Source organism: Gossypium raimondii, chromosome 9 (assembly GCF_025698545.1).
Source record: "Gossypium raimondii isolate GPD5lz chromosome 9, ASM2569854v1, whole genome shotgun sequence".
NCBI lineage: Eukaryota > Viridiplantae > Streptophyta > Magnoliopsida > Malvales > Malvaceae > Gossypium > Gossypium raimondii.
The window spans coordinates 9,854,335-9,880,272 of NC_068573.1; the positions used below are offsets into that span (position 1 = coordinate 9,854,335).

The 25,938-nt window shown below is 37.6% G+C and overlaps 3 long non-coding RNA genes and 1 pseudogene across 3 annotated transcripts; 2 read left to right on the plus strand and 2 right to left on the minus strand.

Annotated features, from left to right (window-relative positions):
* Positions 1 to 6,212: 6,212 nt before the first annotated feature.
* LOC128032396 (uncharacterized) lies at positions 6,213 to 6,739 on the minus strand. The gene is made up of 2 exons (XR_008188490.1): positions 6,586 to 6,739; positions 6,213 to 6,492 (listed from the first exon to the last, which is right to left on the minus strand). It is a non-coding gene; the product is annotated as an uncharacterized LOC128032396 (long non-coding RNA).
* Positions 6,740 to 12,199: 5,460 nt separating this feature from the next.
* On the plus strand, positions 12,200 to 19,521 carry LOC128032548 (uncharacterized; annotated as a pseudogene).
* A 2,323-nt stretch (positions 19,522 to 21,844) lies between these two features.
* Positions 21,845 to 22,813, minus strand: LOC128032395 (uncharacterized). The gene is made up of 2 exons (XR_008188489.1): positions 22,223 to 22,813; positions 21,845 to 22,124 (listed from the first exon to the last, which is right to left on the minus strand). It is a non-coding gene; the product is annotated as an uncharacterized LOC128032395 (long non-coding RNA).
* A 1,361-nt stretch (positions 22,814 to 24,174) lies between these two features.
* LOC128032397 (uncharacterized) lies at positions 24,175 to 25,279 on the plus strand. The gene is made up of 2 exons (XR_008188491.1): positions 24,175 to 24,840; positions 24,963 to 25,279. It is a non-coding gene; the product is annotated as an uncharacterized LOC128032397 (long non-coding RNA).
* The last annotated feature ends 659 nt before the right edge of the window (positions 25,280 to 25,938 follow it).

The following is a 25,938-nucleotide window of genomic DNA, read 5'->3' on the forward strand; positions in this document are numbered from 1 at the left end:
TTAGATAAATTTCGACCTTATTTATTGGGAACTAAAGTGATTATTTTTTCTGATCATGCAGCTCTCAGGTATTTGATCGCAAAGAAAGAAGCAAAACCGAGGCTCATTATGTGGATTTTGCTACTCCAAGAATTTGACATTAAGATTCGAGACAAAAGACCACTTAAGCAAAATAAAAGTACCTTTTGACGACATCCCAATTAAGGAAGAATTCCCTGATGAGAGCCTATTCTCGACCGAGGTACGTCTCCCATGGTATGCAGATATAGTAAACTTTCTAGCCACAGGATTATTACCCACTGAGTTAGCACGTTCCGCGAGGGACAAGCTTAGACGCAATGCTCGATATTACATTTGGGATGACCCATACTTGTGGAAACACTGTTCAGACCAGATAATACGAAGATGTGTTCCAGAAACTGAGGTAACTTCTATCCTTAATTTTTTCCATGCTGAAGCTTGCGGAGGTCACTTTGGACCTAAGCAGACCGCTCATAAGGTGTTAGAATGTGGGCTATACTGGCCCACAATTTTTCGAGACGCATATAACTTCTGTAAGTCTTGCGATAGGTGCCAACATACAGGTAACATCACTAAACGAAATCAAATGCCCCTTTCCCCGATTCATGTATGCGAAATCTTTGATGTATGGGGTATCGATTTCATGGGCCCATTTATTTCTTCATTTAGCAATGTATACATAATTCTTGCGAGACTATGTTTCTAAGTGGATAGAAGCAAAGCCTACTCATAATGATAATGCCAAAAGCTGCTATGGAGTTTTTAAAACAAACTATCTTTTCGGGTTTGGCACACCTCGAGCCCTAATCAGTGATCGTGGCACCCACTTTTTTAATAAGGTCATGGAGGCACTGTTGGCAAAATATGGAGTCCACCACCGTATAGCTACGGCTTACCATCCCCAAACGAACGGTTAAGCCGAGGTCTCAAACAGGGAAATCAAGACTATTTTGGAGAAAATAGTTCGTCCTAACCGAAAAGATTGGAGCATTCGGCTAAATGATGCACTTTGGGCCTATAGGACTGCGTATAAGGGACCGATTGGTATGACCCCGTATCGACTTGTTTTTGGTAAAGCCTGCCACCTTCCAGTCGAATTGGAACATAAAGCCTATTGGGCCATTCAACAGTGTAACATGGAGTTAGAACTTGCAGGAAAGGCAAGGAAATTAGACATCCAAGAGTTAGAAGAAATTCGTAATGATGCCTACGAGAATGCTCACATTGATAAAGATAAGACAAAGTTGTTTCACGATAAGAGAATTGCTCAAAAGAATTTTTCAGTAGGACAAAAAGTTTTACTTTATAACTCCGTGTTAAAGTTATTCCCAGGTAAGCTTCGATCACGATGGCAATGACCTTTCATTGTTACTAAAGTGTTCACACATGGAGCGGTTGAAATAGAGAGTGAAAAATCTGGAAAGCAGTTCGTAGTCAATGGCCAGCGGTTGAAGCCATTTTATGAGAATTTTCAAGCCCACACGGTTGAGGAAATCCATTTGGAACCACCATAGAACCAATAACGGTGTCGAGCTAACGACGTTAAACAAGCGCTTGTTGGGATGCAACCCAATTTTTATTATTATTTTTCTTTACTTTATTTATTACTTTATTTTATTATTTATTACTTATTTGGATATTAATCAATTTTTCTTCTTTTGCTTAGAAAAAAAAATGAAGCAAACCGTTAAGCAACACTTAAAGCGCATTAAGGCCTGACTTGAAACCGTGTGTCAGGTGACACGGCCGTGTCTCCCCTGATACTTCTTAGAAATCAAGCCAGTATCTTCACACGGCCTAGAACATGAGTGTGTGGCTTCGCCATGTGGCTCAAGTCAGTATACCTCTAATTTTCACACGACCTAGCACATGGCCTGGCACACGGGCGTGTGAGGCCATTACAAAAGGTACACAACCTAGCATGTGGGCATGTGGTTGGCCGTGTGACCCAAGTCAATGAGTTACATGGGGTTGGACACGGGCTGAGACACAGTCGTGTGTCCCCATTCCGAATGCCCACACGGCCTGAGACACGGGCGTATGTCCCTTACACTTTGAAATAATTTAATGTTTTTCTAAAACTTTCTTGAGCACTCGTTTTAGTTTTGAACCACTTTTAATGTCTATTTGGGGCCTCGAGGGCTCGTGTTAGGGACCATATGATTGTTTATGAATGGTTTTTGAATTGAATGAGAAATATACATGAAATGGTTGATTGATTGAACTGTAAGTCTGGTAATACTCCGTAACCCTATTCCGGCGTCGGATATGGGTTAGGGGTGTTACATAATTTCTGTAGAAATAAAATTTATTTGGTTTACTCACATTCTGATTTTGATAAGGTTTGATCTCACTAAGGTTTAAGGAGGACCAATTGCATGTGAATGATGGAATTTCAATCAAGGTAGCCAATATGATCGACATAAGGAACTTAAGATTGAGCTTTCCGTTTTGGTTGAGGTCCTGCATGTGTTGCGAACTCACCACAGCTCGTATGAGCTTACCGATTTGTAGTTCGTAGGAGCTTATCTATATTCAGCTCGGAGGAGCTTACCGTTTATTGCTCGTATAAGCCTACATGTACAGGAAGTGACAGATTAGAGTTTATTACACCTGGTGTGTACTACCTGCGTATCTAACGAGATTCTAAGTGGTTCAACGGGCATAGTGTTATTACGAGATTATATAAGTTCGATACAAACTAGTACAGGTGTTTACATGGAGATGGTTTATATATATATGATATATGGATATGCGGTAGAGATGTTACATGTACATGGAATTTTAGTAATTTTTGAATTCATACATGATGCTCGATTTTTATGTGTATACATGGCTAACTTGGTGAATGGTTATTTCATAGGCTTTCGCCAAATTGAATTGAGTTATGCTTTGAGTTATTCACCTAAATTTCTGGTTATACAGTAAGTTTTATTCTATGTTTTACGAACTTACTAGGCTTAATTTCTTACTCTGTTTATTTTTCCGTGTTTTATAGTGCTTAGGAAGTTCACTCGGTTTGGAAGTCGTCGGAGATTGCTTCACACTATCAAACACTCTTTTTGGTATTTTGGACTTTATGTATTTTGGTTAAAAAGTATGTATTGGTATTTTGGCTAATGTGTGCTATATTTCTTGTTGTATTTTGGCCATTTGAATTGGCTTGTAAGGTGGTAATATATTTTGATATGTATATATGTATAAATGGCCTTATGATATGTGGTGTATAGTTGCTATATGAATGCATTGCTTGTGAAATTGAGTGTTGGCACTAAATGTGTGGGCATGCTAAGTTTTAGGCACAATGTCTCATATATGTAATTGACCATTTAGGTAGACTTTAGAAATGTATTTGGTATGTTTAAAAGTGGTCAAATGAATGTGATCATGGGTATCATGTTGTTTGTGCGGATAGTACATGTTATAAACTTGATATTGGTTGGTTTTGAGTGTCTATTTATGTCATGGTTATGTACAAATTGATGTGTATAGGTTGGTACCAAGGTGGGTGACGAATATGGCTTGGAAAATGGACTATTTTATCTACACGGGTAGAGACACGAGCATTAGCTCAGCCGTGTGTCAGGTGACACGGCCGTGTCTCCCCTGATACTTCTTAGAAATCAAGCCAGTAGCTTCACACGGCCTAGCACACGAGCGTGTGGCTTCGCCATGTGGCTCAAGTCAGTATAACTCTAATTTTCACACAACCTAGCACACGGCCTGGCACACGGGCGTGTGAGGCCATTTCGAAAGGTACATGGTCTAGCATGTGGGCATGTGGTTGGCCGTGTGACCCAAGCCAATGAGTTACATGGGGTTGGACACGGGCTGAGACACAGTCGTGTGTCCCCATTCTGAATGCCCACTAGGCCTGAGACCCATTTCGAATGCCCACACGGGCTGAGACACGGGCGTATGTCCCTTACACTTTGAAATAATTTAATGTTTTTCTAAAAATTTCTTGAGCACTTGTTTTACTTCCGAACCACTTTTAATGTCTATTTGGGGCCTCGAGGGCTCGTGTTAGGGACCATATGATTGTCTATGAATGGTTTTTGAATTGAATGAGAAATATACATGAAATAGTTGATTGATGTAACTCTAAGTTTGGTAATACTCCGTAACCCTATTCCGGCATCGGATACGGGTTAGGGGTGTTACATAATTTCTATAGAAATAAAATTTATTTGGTTTACTCACATTCTGATTTTGATAAGGTTTGATCTCACTAAGGTTTAAGGAGGACCAATTGCATGTGAAAGATGGAATTTCAATCAAGGTAGCCAATATGATTGACTTGTCGTTTTTATTTTAGTATTAGTATATATTTATAGTTTAACTTTTAATTTTTAAGAAATTATATATATTTTTATATACTTATAAATATACCTTAATTAAATAACTATAAATATATTTATTTATAAACATAAATTTTAAAATCTTTCATCAATTTCAATAATTATTGAATTTAAATGTAATTATAAAATTTAAATACATTAAGAGTTAAATAAAATTTAATTTAAAAATTAATTTAAAATATCAAAATTTTGTAACGATATGAACAAATATAAGTTGTTATTAACTAAAACAATTCAAATACATCGAAATAGTTGAAACATGCCAAAATTTTAATCAAACTAAAACATATACTACTTTGTACTCATTTAAGATTGAAATGATATATATTAACCTATACAATTCAAATACATCGAAATAGTTGAAACATGCCAAAATTTTAATCAAACTAAAACATATACTACTTTGTACCCGTTTAAGATTGAAATGATATATATTAACCGATACAACCCATACCTAAGTACCACAATTCCAACCTCCACTCCAACCCATATTTATTTTAATCTAATATTAAACAATAATCTCAAATGTTCCAAATTTCATTTCTCTATTGGTACAAGGATGCACTTAATTTTTAGTTTACTCTCATTAATTGAGTAATGAAGCGACTTGTTTATACTTTTTGCTAATTTAGCGTTGATTTTTTATAAATATATAAAATTAAAAGATAAAAAGACTTAAAATTATAAAATTAAAAAATAATATGAGCGTAAAAAATATACGAAATCACATAAATAAGTAAAAAAAACACTTAAATCAAGGATAAATCCAAAATTAAACCTAACAAAAACGAATCTAGAGACTAAATTGAACATATTAATATATCACATTAGGATTGAATCATGAACATACTAAATATGTAAATAAGGACTAAAATGAATCAAATTGAAAATTTCATGCAAAGAAACAGAAATTTCAAAAGACTTAAGTTCGCAATGACCCCTAAAACCATTAATGCACACTTAAAACCCGAAAACTGAGTCTTTCTTGCTTTTTTTTTTCTCTCTCATTTTTCATGCGCCAATCAGCCTCATTTTCTTTTTCCTCTTCTATCACCATGATTTAGAATCCCTCATAACCGACTTTATTAAATAAAAATATGTAATAGATTATATTAAAAATATTTTATATTATATGATATTTGAAATGTAAAAGAATAAATATATTATATATTTTATGTATCCTGAATTGAAATATTTATATATCTTATACAGGATAAATTAATATATATTAGTTGCTAATATCTAAGATATTAATCTTTTAAATCAAGGAAATCTAATGTCATGTCATTTAAATAGTTTACCCACTTGTTATTTGTTATAATAGATTCACCAACTGCTCTCTTTATCATCAACTTTTAAATGTGATTTAATTTAGCTACATAATTACATTTCTTTTTATTTTTAAATATTATATATCTTTAATAAAATATAGATAAATCTATCACAATATGTTTTAATTTAATATACATTTAATTTTAAAAATAATAAATTCCAAATCAAGTTCAAATAATTGATGTGTGAAATGAAAAAGAAATCAATTTAAAATGCTCAAATCTAAAGCAATATCTATATGATCCACCTAATAAGTAAAATTGTAGATATCACACCAAAAACGTGTTTTAAATTGTAAGAAGTAATGAGTTTCGTGTGACGATTTGATAGTTAAGAGTGTTTGTAATCACTGAATTTTGCCCGGGTTGAAGTTTGGGCCAGGTCGGTCTCGTATGGGCCCAATGATCGGGCCCATTAGGATTTAATTTTAGAATTGTTTTAGCCCATTTTTAATGTTTGCTTTAAATATTAATAAAATAGTCATAATAAAATAAAAAATACAAAAAATAAAAATTTATATTTTGACCCCAAACTTTGCTAAAATTACATTTTGGCCCCAAACTTTCTCAAAATTACACTTTGACCCCTAAACTTTTTGAAAATTACATTTTGGCCCCATATTTTCCTAAAATTACATTTTTACCCCAAATATTTTGCGTCTTCTACATTTTGGTCCTTCTGGGCATGTCAGACCCCCCCAATCAGCAGCCGAGCGTGCTTCCCCTCACCTCCAGCTACTTCAGCAGATGACCTAGGCCATGATGCCCTCCTCTGCCACCTGAAGACAAGAAGAAAAGGACAAAAATGAAGAGATTAAAAAGAAGAAAATGGAAGAGAAGAAAGGGAATCGAAAAAGAAAGGAGAAAAGTACAGAGAAAATTCAAAAAATCCAAACAATAACAGCCCAACAGCCCTCGCCACCGTCGTGCCACTACCCTCCACCGCAGCCACCGTACCACCACCTAGAAGCCAAGAGAAAGTGAAACAAAAGAGAAGCAAAACAAAAACGCAGCAGCAAAAACAAGAAAAAAGCAAAAGAAAGGTCCAAAAAGAAAGCCCAGTCATCCCTTCATCACCACCGTGCCACCACCGGCCGTCGTACCAGGTGGAGGAAACGCCCTCAAAGGCGCACGTGGGGTTAAGGTGCTGCCCGAAGAAGAAGAAAAAAGAAAGAAAAAAGAAGAAGAAAAAGGGAGAAGAAAAAGAAAAAGAAAAAGAGAAAGAAAAAGAAAAAGAAAAAAGAAAAAAATTTAAAAGTCAGTCGGGTTAACCCGACCCGACCACCTGACCCTCGGAGCCATCCTGACCCGACCCGCGCTCCAACAGCCCTCTCCAAACAGCAGGATCCAACAGCAAAACACCCAGGTCTGTCCAAAAAAAAAACAGCAGAAAAAATGATGAAAGCAGACCATCTTTAGCAGGCCAGCCAACAGGCCAGCACTAAGCCAGCAGGCCCAGCAGCTGGTTTACTCCAGTCCAGGCCCAACAGCACCTAGCAGGCCAGCCCAGCAGCAGCAGCAGGCCCAGTACCGCCCAGCCCAGTAGCTCCAACGCAGCCCAATCCAGCAGCAGCAGATTCGGCCCAGCAGACTTCCAGCAGGCCCAGGCCCAACGTCCAGCAGGCCCAAAAAAAAAGAAAAAAAAGGAAGAAAAAAAAGAAAAAAGGAAAAGGGCCCACAACTTTGGGCTTTTGGTAATTTCCTTAAATCCATTTTAATTTAGTCTATTTGTTTAAATATTGCTCCATTTTAATTAAACTAACATTTTAAATTTTTTTAAAATATTATTATATTCATTTTATTTGCATGTATAAAATAAAAAAATAAAAAAATTATTTTAACGCATAAGGCAACGAACCGGTTTAGCACGAAGCCGTTGATTTCATCGCTATGTTGGGTGAATATCAATGGCTCGCGTTAAATACGGGACGCCCTTCTAAAAATCGAGAATATTCAAAATTCCTCGTATTTTAATAAAAATTCTCGTGTTTTATTAGAATCCGATTAAATATTAAATTGAATCGGTTTGACACTAATTGACGATTTCATCGCCATGTCGGGTGAATATCATCGATTAAGTATTAAATACGGTATTTTTAAAAAAATCGTGTTTCACAAATTTTTACGTCTTCAAAATTTCTCGTGTTTCAAAATAATAATAATAAAATTTCCCGTGTTTCAAAAATATATATTCGTGTTTCTTTTCAAAAAAAAAATTTCCGTGTTTTCAAAAATTCTCTTGTTTAAAAAATGTTCGTGTTTTCGTGTTTTCAAAAAATAATTTCTCGTGTTTCAAAAAAAAAAACTTTTGCGAATATTTTTTGATGTTATCGTGTTTTCAAAAAAAATCCCATGTTCGACAAATTTTCATGTTTCCGTGTTTAAAAAAAATTTCGCATTTCAAAAATCTTCGTATTTTCAAAATTCCAATGTTTCAAAAATTGTCGTGTTTTCAAAAAAAAAAATTTTCTTGTTTTCAAAAGTCCCGTATTTCGAAAGTTTTCTTGTCTTCAAAAAAATTCCGTGTTTCATAAATTTCCGTGTTTTCAAAAAAATTTCGTCTTTCAAAAATTTTCGTGTTTTCAAAAAAATTGACCGTGTTTCATAAATTTTCGTGTTTCAAAAGAAAATCCTCGTGTTTAAGTATTTTATCAAAAATATTATGTTTTCAAAAAAATTTGTGTTTTAAAATTTTTGTGTTTCAAAAGAAAATTCGTGTTTCCTAAAAATCTCGTGTTTCAAAATTTTCGTTTTTAAAAGAGTTTCGTGTTTCTAAAATGCTTGTATTTAAATAAAATTTTGTGTTTTCAAAAAAAAAAAAAAGTTGTTGTGCTTTAAAATTCTAGTGCTTTAATCGGATCACGGCTAATATTAAATTGAACTCGTATTTTGAAAATGAAGATAACACACGTTTAACGAGATACCAATTTTGGGCGTCCGAGGGTGCTAATACCTTCCTCGCGCGTAACCGACTCCCGAACCCTAATTTTCTCTGGATTTCAACGTAGACCTAAAATTGCCTCTTTTTTAGAAAAGTTTAAAATTAAATTTTTTCTTATAAAAAGAGAGTTTTGAAGGTGTCCGATCACACCTAGAAAAAGATCGATGGCGACTCCTTTTTTTCAAATAAAATCGAAACTCCGTTTTCAAATTTTCAATAATCACTTCAATTAGTGCCCACACCAAATTTTTAGGTCGCTACATTTGGCGACTCATTGAGGACTTTGAGAGTCGAGTCGACGTTAAGCAGCGTTATCAAATTTTCAAAATTCTTGTTCAAATTAATTTTAATCGTGATCCTTGAATTTTATCTTCTTCTTTTTTCAAAAAAATCATACATCCGCATCCGGTTTTGAAATTAATATTTTCTAACTTTGTTTTACTTTCGTGTTTTTTTAAACTTTAAGTTTTGTGGTTTTAGTTTGTTTTTTAGTAAAATAAAAATAAAAGGTTTGTGAGTTTCTCCCACACACCGTGCACCTACATTCTTGCATAACTTGAGCTCTCTACCCGGCTCCGTCTGTTTAAGTGGAAGTAAACGCCACGCCTTCGTGAGTTAACTCGTCCCCTCCATGACAAAGCTAGTGAAATACTTAGGGTTACATATGACTTATGCTTTGTGAGTTAACTCGTCCCTCCATACAGGCATAAGTAAATGTAATCCTCGAATTGAGCTCATGAGCCTGACGAGGCGATAACCGAGGCTCGTACTAGCCTTAGTAGGTGACAGTATGGACAATTCGAGTACCTTTCTAGAACCGAAACTACATATAGTGAACCTTATGAGCCACCCGAGTAGAGCCATGCCGAACCTCCGTCTATCGAATAGTCACCAAAATAAGTACACGGGAGAAACGCCTCTTACCTTTTATTTCTTTTGCATTTACACTTATTTAATGAATTAAGTCTGTTTAATAAATTGGGCCGGATAGATTGTCTGATGGTATGTGGGGTAGGTTTCTTGTAAAGCATATTGGGGCAAGAAAAAAGAAAAAATGTGGGTCTTTTCCACCAAATTGCATGATTGAATAGCTTAATTCGTTAAATTTTCCATAGTCTTTATTTTTCTTCTTTCTTCTTTTTATATCTGTTGTGATCTCTGACCAGGGTTATTTGTTTTTTATTTTATTTTTCATCATGCATCGTAGACATCTCATTAGGAAGGTGTTGGTTAAAGATTGGTTGCCAAAAACGGGTTTCTGATGGAGGAGTCAATTACACAAGTAACTGAGAAAAATGCCGTAGTTCGAGATTGGTCTTTGAGGACTCAGAAAGCGAAAGGGGATAGTTTAAAAGAAGGATACATCTCTGATCTTCCTGAGCATGTGACTTTGAATGCTCATTAGAATGATCTCAAAGACTTGACTAGGATTTGGAAACAGTGGGACTCAGATACCAAAGGCATTTTCACTGAGAAGTATGGGGATATAGCTCACTTGATGGCAATTGATGTGAACGAGCAGTTAATCCAAGCATGGTTCGATTCTAGGACCTAGCCTATCAATGTTTCACTTTCAATCAGGAAGATATGACTCCGACCATAGAAGAGTATGCCGCTTTGCTTCGCATCGATAATGTGCAACTCAACAAGATATATGTGAAGGAGCCTAAAGCAATGACCTTCAAGAAAAAGCTAATGAAGTTGACGGGGATGACTGATACATGGGCTGAAAAACAGATAAAGAAGAAGAATGAAGTCAGTTGTGTTCCGTGGTTTTCTCTTCGGGAGTTAGTTCAGAATCATCCAGATGTTTTGAAAAGAGTAGATTTGTTTGCCTTGGCCATTTACTGATTGGTCGTCTTCCGAAGGTTCTTGGGCATATTGAAGTTGCGGTTGTGGATTTCTTGAAAAGTTGAAGCAAAGAGTCAACCCGGTCCCAACCATCTTGGTGAGACTTTTAGATCTCTAAATGCTTGTAGGAGAAAAGGGAAGGGCGTTTTATTGGATGCGCTCGATTCTTGAATGTTTGGATCTTTAGCCATTTTGGAAGGTGGAGCGACGCCTTTCCACATGTTTTCAAAGACATTCGCCCGTTGGAAGCACACCTTGAAAAAGATTGGCGAAGGATGTCCTTTGAACAACTTTGGGTCTCGTTTTTGAACCTCCGTGTAGAAGATATAACTTGGAGAGCACCTTGGATTCGTCCCTCCGTCTTATTATACAAGTGTGGAAACCAAGATGGATGCCTTTACTAGGATTATGGGGAGGAGTTAGATATGCTCCATTTTTGGTTCAAAGACAATTAAACCATGACGGTTTGTACCAGTTACCAATGGATTGGCACAATCGGAGTTTGCCCTTATGGGTGAGGGTTACATGAAAAAGGTTCGAGATACTGCGAATTCTTGGAGGCAAATCTACCTAATGGAATTAGCTCTCTATGCTGATACTATCACTGTAGACTATGACCTATGGAGGCAACGACGAGTGAAGAGTCAAGTAACCCCATCGATTGATGAAGCTTGCCAGAATCCGTTCTTAGAGAAAATTCCATCCGAGCTAGAAATTGCAAGACATGAATTTGAACGTGAAAAAGCCAAACTATTGCGAGATATTAGTTCTCTCCAGGAGGAGAACTACCAGTTGAAGATTGATGTCAAAATTGAAAAATCCAGAACCGAAAAAGTCTAAAAAGATGTTGAAGTTACGAGAAAGGATTTAAGGGACCTTCATTTGGAAAACAAGAAATTAAGAGGCACTATAAGAAATAGTGGATTGGGCAAAGCATCAGCAGAATGGAAGGAGGAACTAAGCAATATCAAAGGTGGGATGGAATTCTGGAAAGCCAAAGTGAAGAAAGAAGAGGAAAGAGCTGCACGTGCTATGATAGAGTTGAGGAAGAAGAGTGTTGAACACGAAGCTGTGACTGCAGAACTAACAGCTAGTCAGTCTGAGCATCAAGAGCTAAAAGGAAAAATTTGAAGTTTAGAGAGTACACTGCAAGCTCATCAACAATATTTGGATGACCTCTTGAGGGCTTTAGAAGACAAGAATGGTCAGCATGACAGAGACATTCGCGCCTATGAGAGAGCCCTCCAAGAAAAGGATATGTATCTCGGCAGTTTAATCAATGAAATTAAGTAGGGCGGCTAATTTGCGCATGTAGTACAATTGTCAGATGAAGCGGAAGTTCTCAGTTGCCAATACCCTCCAAGCCAAAGATCAAGCATATCGGAGTTCCTGGAACGTGTAAAGAAGTAAGGCGACGTGGCTAAGAAGTTTGTGTAACTGTAAAACTAATATGGCAAAACTTTTTGTAATGGACTCTTTTGATAAATGAAACGCCCAAGTATGGGGCCATTTTGGAATCAACACCTATTTTTGCATATTTACGCATGATTAACATTCATTAATTATTCATTCATTCATTACATGCTCATATCTCCCTAATCATTCGCTAAGGTTAAAACCATCTAATCCACAGTTACCACACTACAAGTCTGGAATCATGTCACTCCTATAGGACGCGCTTAAGAGCTAGAACTATGGATATCGAACTCAATGAAAGGATGGAAAGGATGGAAAGAACCCAAAGAGAATTGCAGGAGCAACTGGCCAAGTCGCAGCAAGAGGCAAGAGATTTGATGGTGAGATCTCGAGAGGAATCGCTCGAGCAAAGAGATCAAATGACCAAAATGATGGAAATGATGACGGCCTTGGTCAAAGGAAAGGGACCTATGCAGAGCCCCGATATCGTAGAACCGCCTCAGTCAAGAGCTAATCAAGATCCACTTTATCCCCCGGGATTTACTCCACCTCATGTCCATACAATGCAAAGAGGATACCCCCAAAGAGAACCTACAAGTCAGGAACAACATCCTACTCCATCTGCTCATTTAGGACAGGGAATGTTTGTATCGAACCCTGGGGCTAATCCTTCAGATCCAATTGTTCCAAACCTAGATGATCCTGTAAAAGTAGTAAGGCTGAGAATTGATTACAATAACGCTCAGGATAAGTACAGGATCCTGGAAGAGAGGATCAAGGCGAGAAAGTATTTGAAGTTTTCTACTTTGAGTGCCAAAGAGCTCAGTTTGGTACCTGATTTGGTCTTACCCCCAAAATTTAAGGCACCTGATTTCGAGAAGTATGACGGAGCAAGATGTCCAAAGGCGCATTTGATCATGTTTTGCCGAAAGATGACTGGTTATGTAAACGATGATAAATTGTTGGTGCATTACTTTCAAGATAGTTTGGTTGGCTCAGCCCTTCGATGGTATAATCAACTCAGTAGAGAGAGAATCTGATCATGGAAGGATTTGGCTTCAGCATTCTGTGAGAAATATAGGCATGTATCGGATATGGTGCCTGATCGACTAACCTTACAAATGATGGAAAAGAAGCCGACAGAGACTTTTCGGCAGTATGCACAAAGATGGAGGGATATCTCGGCTCAGGTGGAGCCTCCGTTAACTAAGACAGAGATAACGGTCCTCTTCATTAATACTCTCAAAGCGCCGTTTTATGATAAATTGGTAGGAAGTGCCACAAAGGACTTCGCGGATATTGTAATATCCAGGGAGCTTATTGAAAACGCCGTCAAGAGTGGGAGAATGGAAGGCCCCGAGAGTTCGAAGAGGGTAGTACCCGCAAAGAAAAAGGAGGCAGAGGCTCATATGGTTGGAATCGAGAGTCACTGTGCCCCCAATTCGTACCCCGTCCAATCACGACCTCATTATCGCCCACCTTCAAACTTATACTTTCCTCCTCAAGGTCCTTACCATCAAGCACCTCCGTCTTACCCCGTTTATGCTATGAATAACCAAAGACCATTCACCTTGTTCCCACCAAACACCATGCCTACACAAAGTCAACCTAAAAATGATCAAAGACCAGCAAGACCCATTCCTGAAAAACCTCAATTCACCCCAATTCCTGTGCCATACGGAGAATTATACCTAAAACTGTTGGAGAAGCAATTGATATCCCCACATTACATGGCACCCCTGAAGCCCCCTTACCCGAGGTGGTATGATCCTAATGCTAGTTGTGTGTATCACGCTGGGAATCAGGGACACTCTACAGAAAACTGTGTGGCCTTTAAAAAGAGGGTTCAAGGTCTCATCGATGCTGGCATTTTACGATTTGATGGTGTTAGCAATGTGACGGAAAATCCTCTTCCTAACTATACTGGCGGGAATGTAAATGCGGTGATAGATGAAGACAGTTGGCAAGCCAAATGTGATGTTAATAAAGTAAGAACACCTTTGAAGAAGGTATGGGAGATGATGATTGAAAATGGCATGCTATGTCCGTCTAGTAAGATCCTTAAAGAAGAAAATACAAAAGACCAGATTTTCTGTGATTTTCATGGCATTGAAGGGCATGACATCCAATCTTGCAGGGAATTTAGAAAATTACTTCCGGACATGATAGATAACAAGGAGGTCAAAGTCTTTGATAGTGTGGAAGGGGCCGATGAGGGAGAAATATGTGCCTCTGATGATCAATTGATGGCTTTCCCTTATAGTGTCGATAGACCCTTGGTGATTTATTACGAGGTAAAGAAGGAAGAAGTTAGTCGAGAAGTTAAACCAAGTTTGATAATTGAAGTACCTGCTCCTTTCCCTTATAAGGACAACAAGGCAGTGCCTTGGAATTATGATGTCAATATTATTGTACCTGAGGGTGAAAAGTCCAAGGTTGTGAGTGAAGGTGTTAGCGGAGTAGGGCATTTTACTCGTAGCGGAAGATGTTATTCTCCCGAGACGGTTGAGCCAAAGAAGAAGGTTGCTGGTCCGAGCCAAAAAGGAAAAGCACCAATGTATGAGGTTGAGGATGATGTTGAAACACAACTTGAGCAGGAAGTTAAAAAGGCTGTGAATGAGAAGGAAGCACATGAGTTCTTAAAGTTTATTAAGTCACAGTGAATATAGCGTCGTAGAACAATTAAACAAGCAGCCGGCCCGAATCTCGGTATTGTCTCTATTGTTGAACTCGGAGCCACATCGAAATGCCTTGTTAAAAGTGTTAAATCAAGCTTATGTGGCGAACAATGTATCCGTGGAAAAGCTTGATAGGTGGGCAAATAATATAAATGCAGATAATTTCATCTCTTTTAGTGATGACGAAATACCGCCAAATGGTAGGGGCTCCGTAAAAGCATTGCACATCACAACCAATTGCAAAGGTTACATATTACCAAATGTGCTCATCGACAATGGATCTGCACTCAATGTTATGCCTTTGGCCACGCTTTCTAGGATCTTAGGTTGATATGTCTTATCTGAGGCCTTGTTATTCTACAGTAAGGGCATTTGATGGGACACGGCGAGAAGTCATGGGAAAGATCGAAATTCCTTTAAAAGTGGGGCCATGTGTATATGATATCGAGTTTCAGGTCATGGACATCACGCCTTCATACAATTGCCTCTTAGGAAGACCTTGGATCCATTCTGCTGGGGCAGTTCCTTCATCTCTCCATCAAAAAGTAAAGTTCATCATGGATAGCCGTTTGATTACTGTTGGTGGTGAGGAAGACATCATCGCATCTATCTCTACTGATGCACCCTACATCGAAATAAGCGAGGATGCGGTAGAATGTTCTTTTCGCTCCTTGGAATTTATCAATGCTACATTTGTTCTTTGAAAGGAATAAGATCCCTATTCCCAAACCGTCAAGGAATCTAGGGATGGGAATTAAAGTCGATGTGGGAAAAGGAGCTCGAGCGAGGAAAGGTTTGGGAAAATATCAACAAGGGATGGTTAGAGCTTTGAAACCAACGCACCACAAGGGCCGATACGGTTTGGGGTTTAAACCAGATATACATCAAAGAAGAAAACAATTGCAGAAAGATCGAGAGAGAAGAATCGCAAGGGCTTCAAGCCAGGAATTGGGGTGGGAGCCGTTAGTGTATCCTCCTTTGTTAAGAACATTTACATCAGCAGGAGTGATGTACTCAGGGCAGAACAACTCGCAAGTCACATTATTGATTGAAAAGGGTCTTCAGAATATCAGCCTAAATGCTATTGACAATGAGAATGATGAAATTAAGAATGCTTCAATGATACGCCCTTGTCCTCCAGGATATGTTTTGAACAACTGGACTGCTGAGGACCTCCTTGTAGTTTTTAAGTCCCCTTCAGAGTAATGCTCAATGTTAACCCTTCATTTTGTGTGTCCTTAAACAGTAGGATTCCTTTTGTAAGAGCTTCTGTTTGCTCTTTATCATTTCAATGAACATTAATGAAGATGCATTTTGTTTTATATTGTCATATTCTTTTCATTAACTGCGACTACTCATTCTCATTCATATCCTTTTCTAGGCATATATCTCATATCATCTCATATCATTGTGTTTTGATTACAATACCTCAATACTCTACTATAGCCTTTTTCCATTCACCTTTCAGGTGCTCAGATATCAATGGCATGAATAATCCCGTTATGAATCCTGAAATCAATTTTGAGAAGGTTGTTTGTTTAGGAGAATTCGTCGCGAAAATGTTGAAGATTGTGTCTCGCCTCTCGACTTCATCGAGAATGGTGGAACAAGAAGAGAAACAAATCCTACCCCATCAAGAATCTGTTGAGGTAGTTAACTTGGGGAACGAAGAAGAGAAACAAGAAGTGAAGATTGGGACTTCCATTTCAGAAAACACAAGGCAAGATTTGATCGCCTTGCTCCATGAATACAAGGATGTGTTTGCCTGGTCTTATCAGGATATGCCAGGATTGAACACGGATATTGTGGTCCACAAGCTCCCACTGAAACCAGAATGCAAGCCCGTTCAGCAGAAATTAAGAAGGATGAGACCCGAAATGCTGTTAAAGATAAAAGAGGAAGTCAAGAAACAATTTGACGCTGGCTTCCTACAAGTCTCAAAGTATCCAGAATGGGTAGCTAATATAGTCCCAGTGCCGAAGAATGATGGCAAGGTGCGAATGTGCGTAGATTATCGTGATCTAAATCAAGCAAGCCCTAAGGATAACTTTCCTTTACCGCACATCGACACTTTGGTGGATAATACGGCAAAGCATTCTCTGTTTTCTTTCATGGATGGTTTCTCAGGATATAATCAGATAAAGATGGCTCCCGAAGACATGGAGAAAACTACATTCATAACAATGTGGGGAACCTTCTGCTACAAGGTAATGCCGTTCGGATTAAAGAATGCTGGGGCAACATATCAGAGAGCCATGGTGACATTATTCCATGATATGATGCACAAAGAAATAGAAGTTTATGTCGATGATATGATTGCCAAATCTCGGGAAGAAAGAGAGCATGTTGGGAGTCTTAGGAAGTGTTTGAAAGATTAAGAAAGTTCAGTTGAAGCTTAACTTGCCAAATGTACATTTGGGGCTACCTCAGGAAAACTGCTAGGTTTCATTGTTAGTGAAAGAGGTATCGAGGTTGACCCAGATAAGATAAAAGCTATACAAGAACTGCCTCCCTCGCGTACACAAAAGGAAGTCAGAGGTTTTTTAGGAAGGTTGAATTACATTGCTCGATTCATTGCTCAACTTACCAATCAGTGTGACCCAATTTTTCGACTCCTTCGAAAACGTAATCCGGGAGAATGGAACGAGGAGTGCCAAGTGGCCTTCGACAAGATAAAACAGTATCTATCTAATCCTCCTGTGCTAGTACCGCCGACCCTTAGAAAACCCTTAATATTGTACCTGACCGTGTTTGAGAACTCAATGGGTTGCGTACTGGGGCAACATGATGAGTCAGGGAGAAGAGAAAAGGCAATTTACTACCTCAGCAAGAAGTTCACAGAATATGAGGCAAAATACCCTTCAATTGAGAAGTTTTGTTGTGCATTGATTTGGACGGTTCGAAGGCTCAGACAATACATGTTGTATCACACGACATGGTTAATTTCAAAACTGGACCCAATAAAGTACATGATGGAGTCACCTGCACTCTCAGGGAGAATGGCCCGATGGCAGATCCTATTGACTGAGTATGACATTGTATATGTGAGCCAAAAGTCGATAAAAGGAAGCGCAATAGCTGACTTCTTGGCAAGTCATGCAATGGAGGAATACGAGCCTTTGAGATTTGAGTTCCCAGATGAAGATTTGATGTGCATTTCAGAAAAAGAGGGCGAGTCATCAAAAGGAAAGTCATGGAAGACGAGCTTTGATGGTACATCAAATGCATTGGGGCATGGGATAGGAGCAGTCTTAGTATCACCTGAAGGGGACCATTACCCACTTACTGCCAGATTGAATTTCTTCTGTACAAATAATATAGCGGAATATGAAGCTTGCATCATAGGACTTCGTGCAGCTATCAAGAGGAAAATCAAAATCTTAGAGGTACACGGGGACTCAGCACTAGTCATTTACCAAGTTCGTGGAGATTGGGAAGTAAGAGATTCAAAATTAGTCAAATATCGCGATCTCGTCGCAGAGCTAATCAAGTAATTCTATGAAGTGACTTTTAACTACTTTCCACGGGAAGAGAATCAATTGGCTGATGCCCTAGCCACCTTGGCTTCGATGTTCAAAGCAAACAAAGAAAATGAAATAATGCCTATCCAAATGAGCATATATGAGACCCCAGCACACTGTTTTAGCATTGAGGAAGAGTCAGATGGACGACCATGGTTCCATGATATCCTAGAGTACATCAAGAATCAAGCGTACCCTGAGCAAGTAAATGAGAATGACAAAAGAACAATCAGAAGAATGGCGATTGGGTTTGTTCTTGACGGGGATATTCTATACAAAAGAGGAAAAGATCAAGTGCTCCTGAGGTGCGTGGACGCTGTTGAAGCTAGAAAGATACTTGAGGAGGTTCATGAAGGAATTTGTGGAACGCATGCCAGTGGTTTCACCATGGCCAGGCAGATTATGAGACTTGGTTATTATTGGCTGACGATGGAAAGGGATTGCATTGGTTACGCACGAAAGTGCCACAAATGTCGAATTTATGGCGATAAAATTCATGCAGCTCCGTCGCCCCTTCATGTCATGACTTCTCCGTGGCCCTTTTCTATGTGGGGCATGGATGTTATAGGGCCGATTTCCCCGAAAGCTTCCAATGGACATCGATTCATCTTTGTGGTTATAGACTACTTCACAAAATGGGTAGAAGCCACTTCGTTTGCTAATGTGACGAAGGCTGCAGTCTGTAGGTTCTTAAAAAATGAGATCATATGTCGATATGGTCTGCCTGAAAGAATCATTTCAGATAATGCTTTAAATTTGAACAACAAGATGATGAAAGAAGTGTGTGAGCAATTTCAGATAAAACATCATAATTCTTCGCCCTATCGCCCAAAGATGAACGGAGCAGTAGAAGCCGCTAATAAGAACATTAAGAGGATTATTGGGAAGATGACTGAGACATATAAAGACTGGCACGAAAAGCTACCATTCGCCTTGTACGCATATCGCACCTCGGTACGGACGTCTACGGGGGCAACTCCTTTTTCTCTGGTCTACGGGATGGAAGCCGTTCTGCCTATCGAAGTAGAGATCCCATCCCTACGCGTCTTAATGGAGACAAGATTAGAAGAATCAGAGTGGGTTCAAGCTCGATATGATCAGCTAAACCTTATTGAAGGGAAATGCTTGAAGGCAATTTGTCATGGACAGATGTATCAGAAAAGAATGATCACGACTCATGATAAAAAGATGCGGCCAAGAGAATTTCGTGAAGGGGAGCTTGTTTTAAGAAAGATCCTCCCGATACAAAAGGACTTTCGAGGAAAATGGTCACCAAATTGGGAAGGGCCATACGTTGTAAAAAAGGCATTCTCAAGAGGGGCTCTGATTCTCACTGAGATGGACGGGAAAGAATTACCTAATCCAGTGAACTCAGATGCTGTGAAGAAATATTATGCTTAAAAAAAACAAACAAAAAAATAGAAAAAAAAAAAAAAAACAGAAAAAAACAGACAAAACAAAAACAAAAAAAGAGAAAAAATCAAGATGAAAACCGAAAAGGCGTCTTGATAAACAAAAAGATTAGGATGAAAACCCGAAAAGGCGTCCTAATGAAGTGGGCTCGGGCTTGAAGAAGCCAATTGGCTTGAACGGGGAGTCGAATGGCGGGGTTACAATATTTGAAGCATTCTCAGAAGCTCAAAATCTTCTACACAAGAAGCCGTGCTCGAAAAGATCCAGGATGAAGAAACGTGGAAAGTTCATGCATTGGATATCTAGAGCATTTCTGGCCATTGAACTCGCTTTCTTTTCTTTATGACAATTTATTTGTTAAACTTTCCTTGTCAATTTTTTGTTTGTTGCTTTTGAAAAAAAATGAAATGAATGTGAGATATTTCTTTCATGCCTACTTTGCCTTTTTATGCATCTCATGATTTATTCATTTAAATGATAAATAGTAAGATGACATACTCTAAACAAAAGGAATGTTGAGCATTACCTGGATGAGAATTTGATAAATACAAGGGCCCCAAAGAAGGAACAATGTTCAGCAGGGGGTAAGAGAGTGATATACGAAGAAATGTGGATTACTTGCAAACCTTGAAGATGAGTACAAAACTTGAGAGAAAGTCGTGAATGGAGGCAATGAATGCGGACCCTCACAAAAATCAAAAGTGGGGCACGTGACAAACAGCCTACGGTGCATTGCATGATTATGTAGACACAAAAGCATTTAGGACAAACATGTGCATATCGTAATAACATCATACATGACATATACAGGTATACCAGTAGAGCAAGGAATACTAGGAGAAAGGCATGCATGAATCAATGAGGAAGAAGGCTTTTAGTTTCACGATGTTTTTTGAAACCTGTTCTTTCAAGAAATATTTAAAAAAAATTGCTTTTTTCAAAAATCAACTCATAATCTGAGGTGAGTTGAGCCTCGGGTCCTGTTGAGGTATTTTTTAATTTCGCTTTTTCAAAATCAACTCATAATCAGAGGTGAGTTGAGCCTCGGGTCCTGTTGAGGTATTTTAAATTTCTTTTTTTCAAAAATCAACTCATATCTGAGATGTGAGTTGAGCCTCGGGTCACTGTTGAGGTATTTTAAATTTCGCTTTTTCAAAAATCAACTCATAATCAGAGGTGAGTTGAGCCTCGGGTCCTGTTGAGGTATTTTTTAAATTTCGCTTTTTCAAAAAATCAACTCATATCTGAGAGGTGAGTTGAGCCTCGGGTCACTGTTGAGGTATTTTTTATTTTCATTTTTTCAAAAATCAACTCATAATCTGAGGTGAGTTGAGCCTCGGGTCATCCGAGGTATTTCTTTTAAATTTTCGTTTTCAAAATCAACTCATAATCTGAGGTGAGTTGAGCCTCGGGTCATGCCGAGGTATTTCTTTTAAATTTCTTTTTCAAAAATCAACTCATAATCTGAGAGGTGAGTTGAGCCTAGGACCATGCCGAGGTATTTCTTTTAAATTTATGTTTTTGAAAAATCAACTCATATTGCGAGAGGTGAGTTGAGCCTCGGGTCACGCTGAGGTATTTTTTTTTAAATTTCTGCTTTTTTCAAAAAAAATCAACTCATAATACAGAGGTGAGTTGAGCCTCGGGTCACGCTGAGGTATTTTTTTTAATTTCTACTTTTTTCAAAAAATCAACTCATAATACAGAGGTGAGTTGAGCCTCGGGTCATGCCGAGGTATTTCTTTTAAATTTTCGTTTTCAAAAAATCAACTCATAATCTGAGGTGAGTTGAGCCTCGGGTCATGCCGAGGTATTTCTTTCAAATTTTGTTTTCAAAATCAACTCATAATGCGAGAGATGGTTTGAGCCTCGGGTCACTGAGATATTTTCAATTTACTTTTTTTTCAAAAAATCAACTCATAATGCTAGAAGTGAGTTGAGCCTCGGGTTACGCTGAGGTATTTTCAATATCTATTTTTCAAAGGTCAACTCACAATCTGAGAAGTGAGTTGAACTTCGGATCGCACACCAAGTTATTTTCAATTTCAGGCTTTTAAAAAGAATATAGACAAAAAATTGGACAATCGAGCAAAATTCAGTGCTTTTAAATCTTTGCTCTATCCCTGTTTCACAGAGATGAGCAAAGAGGGGCAGCTATAATCACTAAATTTTGCCCGGGTTGAATTTTGGGCCGGGTCGGTCTCGTATGGGCCCAATGATCGGGCCCATTAGGATTTAATTTTAGAATTGTTTTAGCCCATTTTTAATGTTTGCTTTAAATATTAATAAATTAGTCATAATAAAATAAAAATACAAAAAATAAAAATTTACATTTTGACCCCAAACTTTGCTAAAATTACATTTTGGCCCCAAACTTTCTCAAAATTACACTTTGACCCCTAAACTTTTTGAAAATTACATTTTGGCCCCATATTTTCCTAAAATTACATTTTTACCCCAAATATTTTGTGTCTTCTACATTTTGGTCCTTCTGGGCATGTCAGACCCCCCCAATCAACAGCCGAGCGTGCTTCCCCTCACCTCCAGCTACTTCAGCAGATGACCTAGGCCATGATGCCCTCCTCTGCCACCTGAAGACAAGAAGAAAGAGGACAAAAAATGAAGAGATTAAAAAGAAGAAAATGGAAGAGAAGAAAGGGGAATCGAAAAAAGAAAGGAGAAAAAGTACAGAGAAAATTCAAAAAAATCCAAACAATAACAGCCCAACAGCCCTCGCCACCGTCGTGCCACTACCCTCCACCGCAGCCACCGTACCACCACCTAGAAGCCAAGAGAAAGTGAAACAAAAAGAGAAGCAAAACAAAAACGCAGCAGCAAAAAACAAGAAAAAAAGCAAAAAGAAAGGTCCAAAAAGAAAGCCCAGTCATCCCTTCATCGCCACCGTGCCACCACCGGCCGTCGTACCAGGTGGAGGAAACGCCCTCAAAGGCGCACGTGGGGTTAAGGTGCTGCCCGAAGAAGAAGAAAGAAGAAAGATAAAAGAAGAAGAAAAAGGGAGAAGAAAAAGAAAAAGAAAAAGAAAAAAGAAAAAAAATTAAAAGTCAGTCGGGTTAACCCGACCCGACCACCTGACCCTCGGAGCCATCCCGACCTGACCCGCGCTCCAACAGCCCTCTCCAAACAGCAGGATCCAACAGCAAAACACCCAGGTCTGTCCAAAAAAAAACAGCAGAAAAAATGATGAAAGCAGACCATCTTTAGCAGGCCAGCCAACAGGCCAGCACTAAGCCAGCAGGCCCAGCAGCTGGTTTACTCCAGTCCAGGCCCAACAGCACCTAGCAGGCCAGCCCAGCAGCAGCAGCAGGCCCAGTACCGCCCAGCCCAGCAGCTCCAACGCAGCCCAATCAAGCAGCAGCAGATTCGGCCCAGCAGACTTCCAGCAGGCCCAGGCCCAACGTCCAGCAGGCCCAAAAAAAAAAGAAAAAAAAGGAAGAAAAAAAAGAAAAAAGGAAAAGGGCCCACAACTTTGGGCTTTTGGTAATTTCCTTAAATCCATTTTAATTTAGTCTATTTGTTTAAATATTGCTCCATTTTAATTAAACTAACATTTTAATTTTTTTTAAAATATTATTATATTCATTTTATTTGCATGTATAAAATAAAAAAATAAAAAAAATTATTTTAACGCATAAGGCAACGAACCGGTTTAGCACGGAGCCGTTGATTTCATCGCTATGTTGGGTGAATATCAATGGCTCGCGTTAAATACGGGACGCCCTTCTAAAAATCGAGAATATTCAAAATTCCTCGTATTTTAATAAAAATTCTCGTGTTTTATTAGAATCCCGATTAAATATTAAATTGAATCGGTTTGACACTAATTCGACGATTTCATCGCCATGTCGGGGTGAATATCATCGATTCGTGTTAAATACGGTATTTTTTTAAAAAAAATCGTGTTTCACAAATTTTTACGTCTTCAAAATTTCTCGTGTTTCAAAATAATAATAATAAAATTTCCCGTGTTTCAAAAATATATATTGGTGTTTCTTTTCAAAAAAAAATTTTCGTGTTTTTAAAAATTCCCTTGTTTGAAAAATGTTCGTGTTTTCGTGTTTTCAAAAAAATAATTTCTCGTGTTTCAAAAAAAAAACTTTCGCGAATATTTTTTGATGTTATCGTGTTTTCAAAAAAAATCCCATGTTCGACAAATTTTCATGTTTCCGTGTTTAAAAAAAAAATTTCGCATTTCAAAAATCTTCGTATTTTCAAAATTCCAGTGTTTCAAAAATTGTCGTGTTTTCAAAAAAAAAAATTCTTGTTTTCAAAAGTCCCGTATTTCGAAAGTTTTCTTGTCTTCAAAAAAATTCCGTGTTTCATAAATTTCCGTGTTTTCAAAAAAATTTCGTCTTTCAAAAATTTTCGTGTTTTCAAAAAAATTGACCGTGTTTCATAAATTTTCGTGTTTCAAAAGAAAATCCTCGTGTTTCAGTATTTTATCAAAATATTATGTTTTCAAAAAAAATTGTGTTTTAAAATTTTGTGTTTCAAAAGAAAATTCGTGTTTCCTAAAAATCTCGTGTTTCAAAATTTTCGTTTTTTAAAAGAGTTCTGTGTTTCTAAAATGCTTGTATTTAAAAAAAAATTTGTGTTTTCAAAAAAAAAAAAGAAAAAGTTGTTGTGCTTTAAAATTCTCGTGCTTTAATCGGATCACGGCTAATATTAAATTGAACTCGTATTTTTGAAAATGAAGATAACGCACGTTTAACGAGATACCAATTTTGGGCGTCGCGAGGGTGCTAATACCTTCCTCGCGCGTAACCGACTCCCGAACCCTAATTTTCTCTGGATTTCAACGTAGACCTAAAATTGCCTCTTTTTTAGAAAAGTTTAAAATTAAATTTTTTCTTATAAAAAGAGAGTTTTGAAGGTGTCCGATCACACCTAGAAAAAGATCGGTGGCGACTCCTTTTTTTCAAATAAAATCGAAAGTCCGTTTTCAAATTTTCAATAATCACTTCAATTAGCGCCCACACCAAATTTTTAGGTCGCTACAGTTTTCATTATTTCAGGTGTGGTCTAAGCTCGAGTAATGTTTATATTTGAACTTTGTCATGTTATTGCAATTCAGAAAAAAATTTTAATGAGTAATTCTCTTTTAGTCCATAACTTTTTGTTTTTTTTGGAAGAAATTCTTATAATATAAATAATAATGAATCGTTTTATTATGATTAATTTAAAAATTACTCCCTTTTGTTATTATTTCTTTGAATTTTGAAGCAAGCCGCCCGGAGCTTTTCAAGTTGCATCTTTGGACTTAATCCATTGTTGGTCCCTGTACTATAAGTAAATTATCACTTTGATCCTTTTACTTTTTTTTTGGTCCCTGTACTTAATCTATTTTATTCCATCATTTAATTTAGCTCTTTGTTGAGAAGATTTAATAATCTCAACACTTGCAATTGCAGGTAGGAGCTACAGTTCAAATGCATCTTGGGCAATCCTTGGGCACTCGTTCCGTCAAATATTTTTTATATTTTGGTGATTTTAAAACTGAAGGTTGTTCAAGGTTGCACTTATAGCTAATCAATCATCAAATATTACTTATATTTTGGTCACATGAGAAATATATTTATACTTTGAAATAGTGAATACTGTCTCGGATTGAATCAATTATAGTTGGCATATCATATGATTAGTGTACGATATTTTTCTTCAGTTTATACTGATGAGGTGTGAAGCGCAATATTTCCGAACGTATCAATGATACACTTGGTGCCAGTTATACTGGTGTGATGGTTGGATGATCTATGTTTATTTATATAAGTCTGAATATGTTAGTTAGTAGATTAAACCTTAATGCTTTTGATACTATAGTTTAATGACATTTGATAGTGTTTACATGTGTTAAATTGGTGATTTTGCATTGGTGTAATATTTGGGTATGTTTTATGTACAATTGGGTGAAGTTTGAATGTTTGAAACTATGCATTTTAAACCATTTACCATTAAGTCTCGAAAGAGTGAGAGAATGTCTTGAGACCGTTAGAATAAAAATTTACTATATTATGCATTCATTTGCTTAATGTCCTAAGAGAAGCTCATCTAAGTCTCGAGACTAGTGGTCTATGTCTCGAGATAAGGGCACATAGAAACTAAATAACTTTTTCTCCGTTATAGGTATCGAAAAATGAAAACATCGAAGCTAAGATAGGAAAATAGGGGAGGTCTGTCTCGAGACCCAATCTCTAGACTTGAGGAATTTTTCCTTGAGACATGAATTTTATTGTCTTGAGACATATAAACATCAAAGCAAAATTTTAAAAACTTATGATGAGGCTTGTTTCAAGATATAGAGTTCCTGTCTGAAGAAATAATGTTAAAATTGGACAAGTTTTTAAATTTGATTCCTATGCTCATATTAAACCACATTTAGACTCGAAT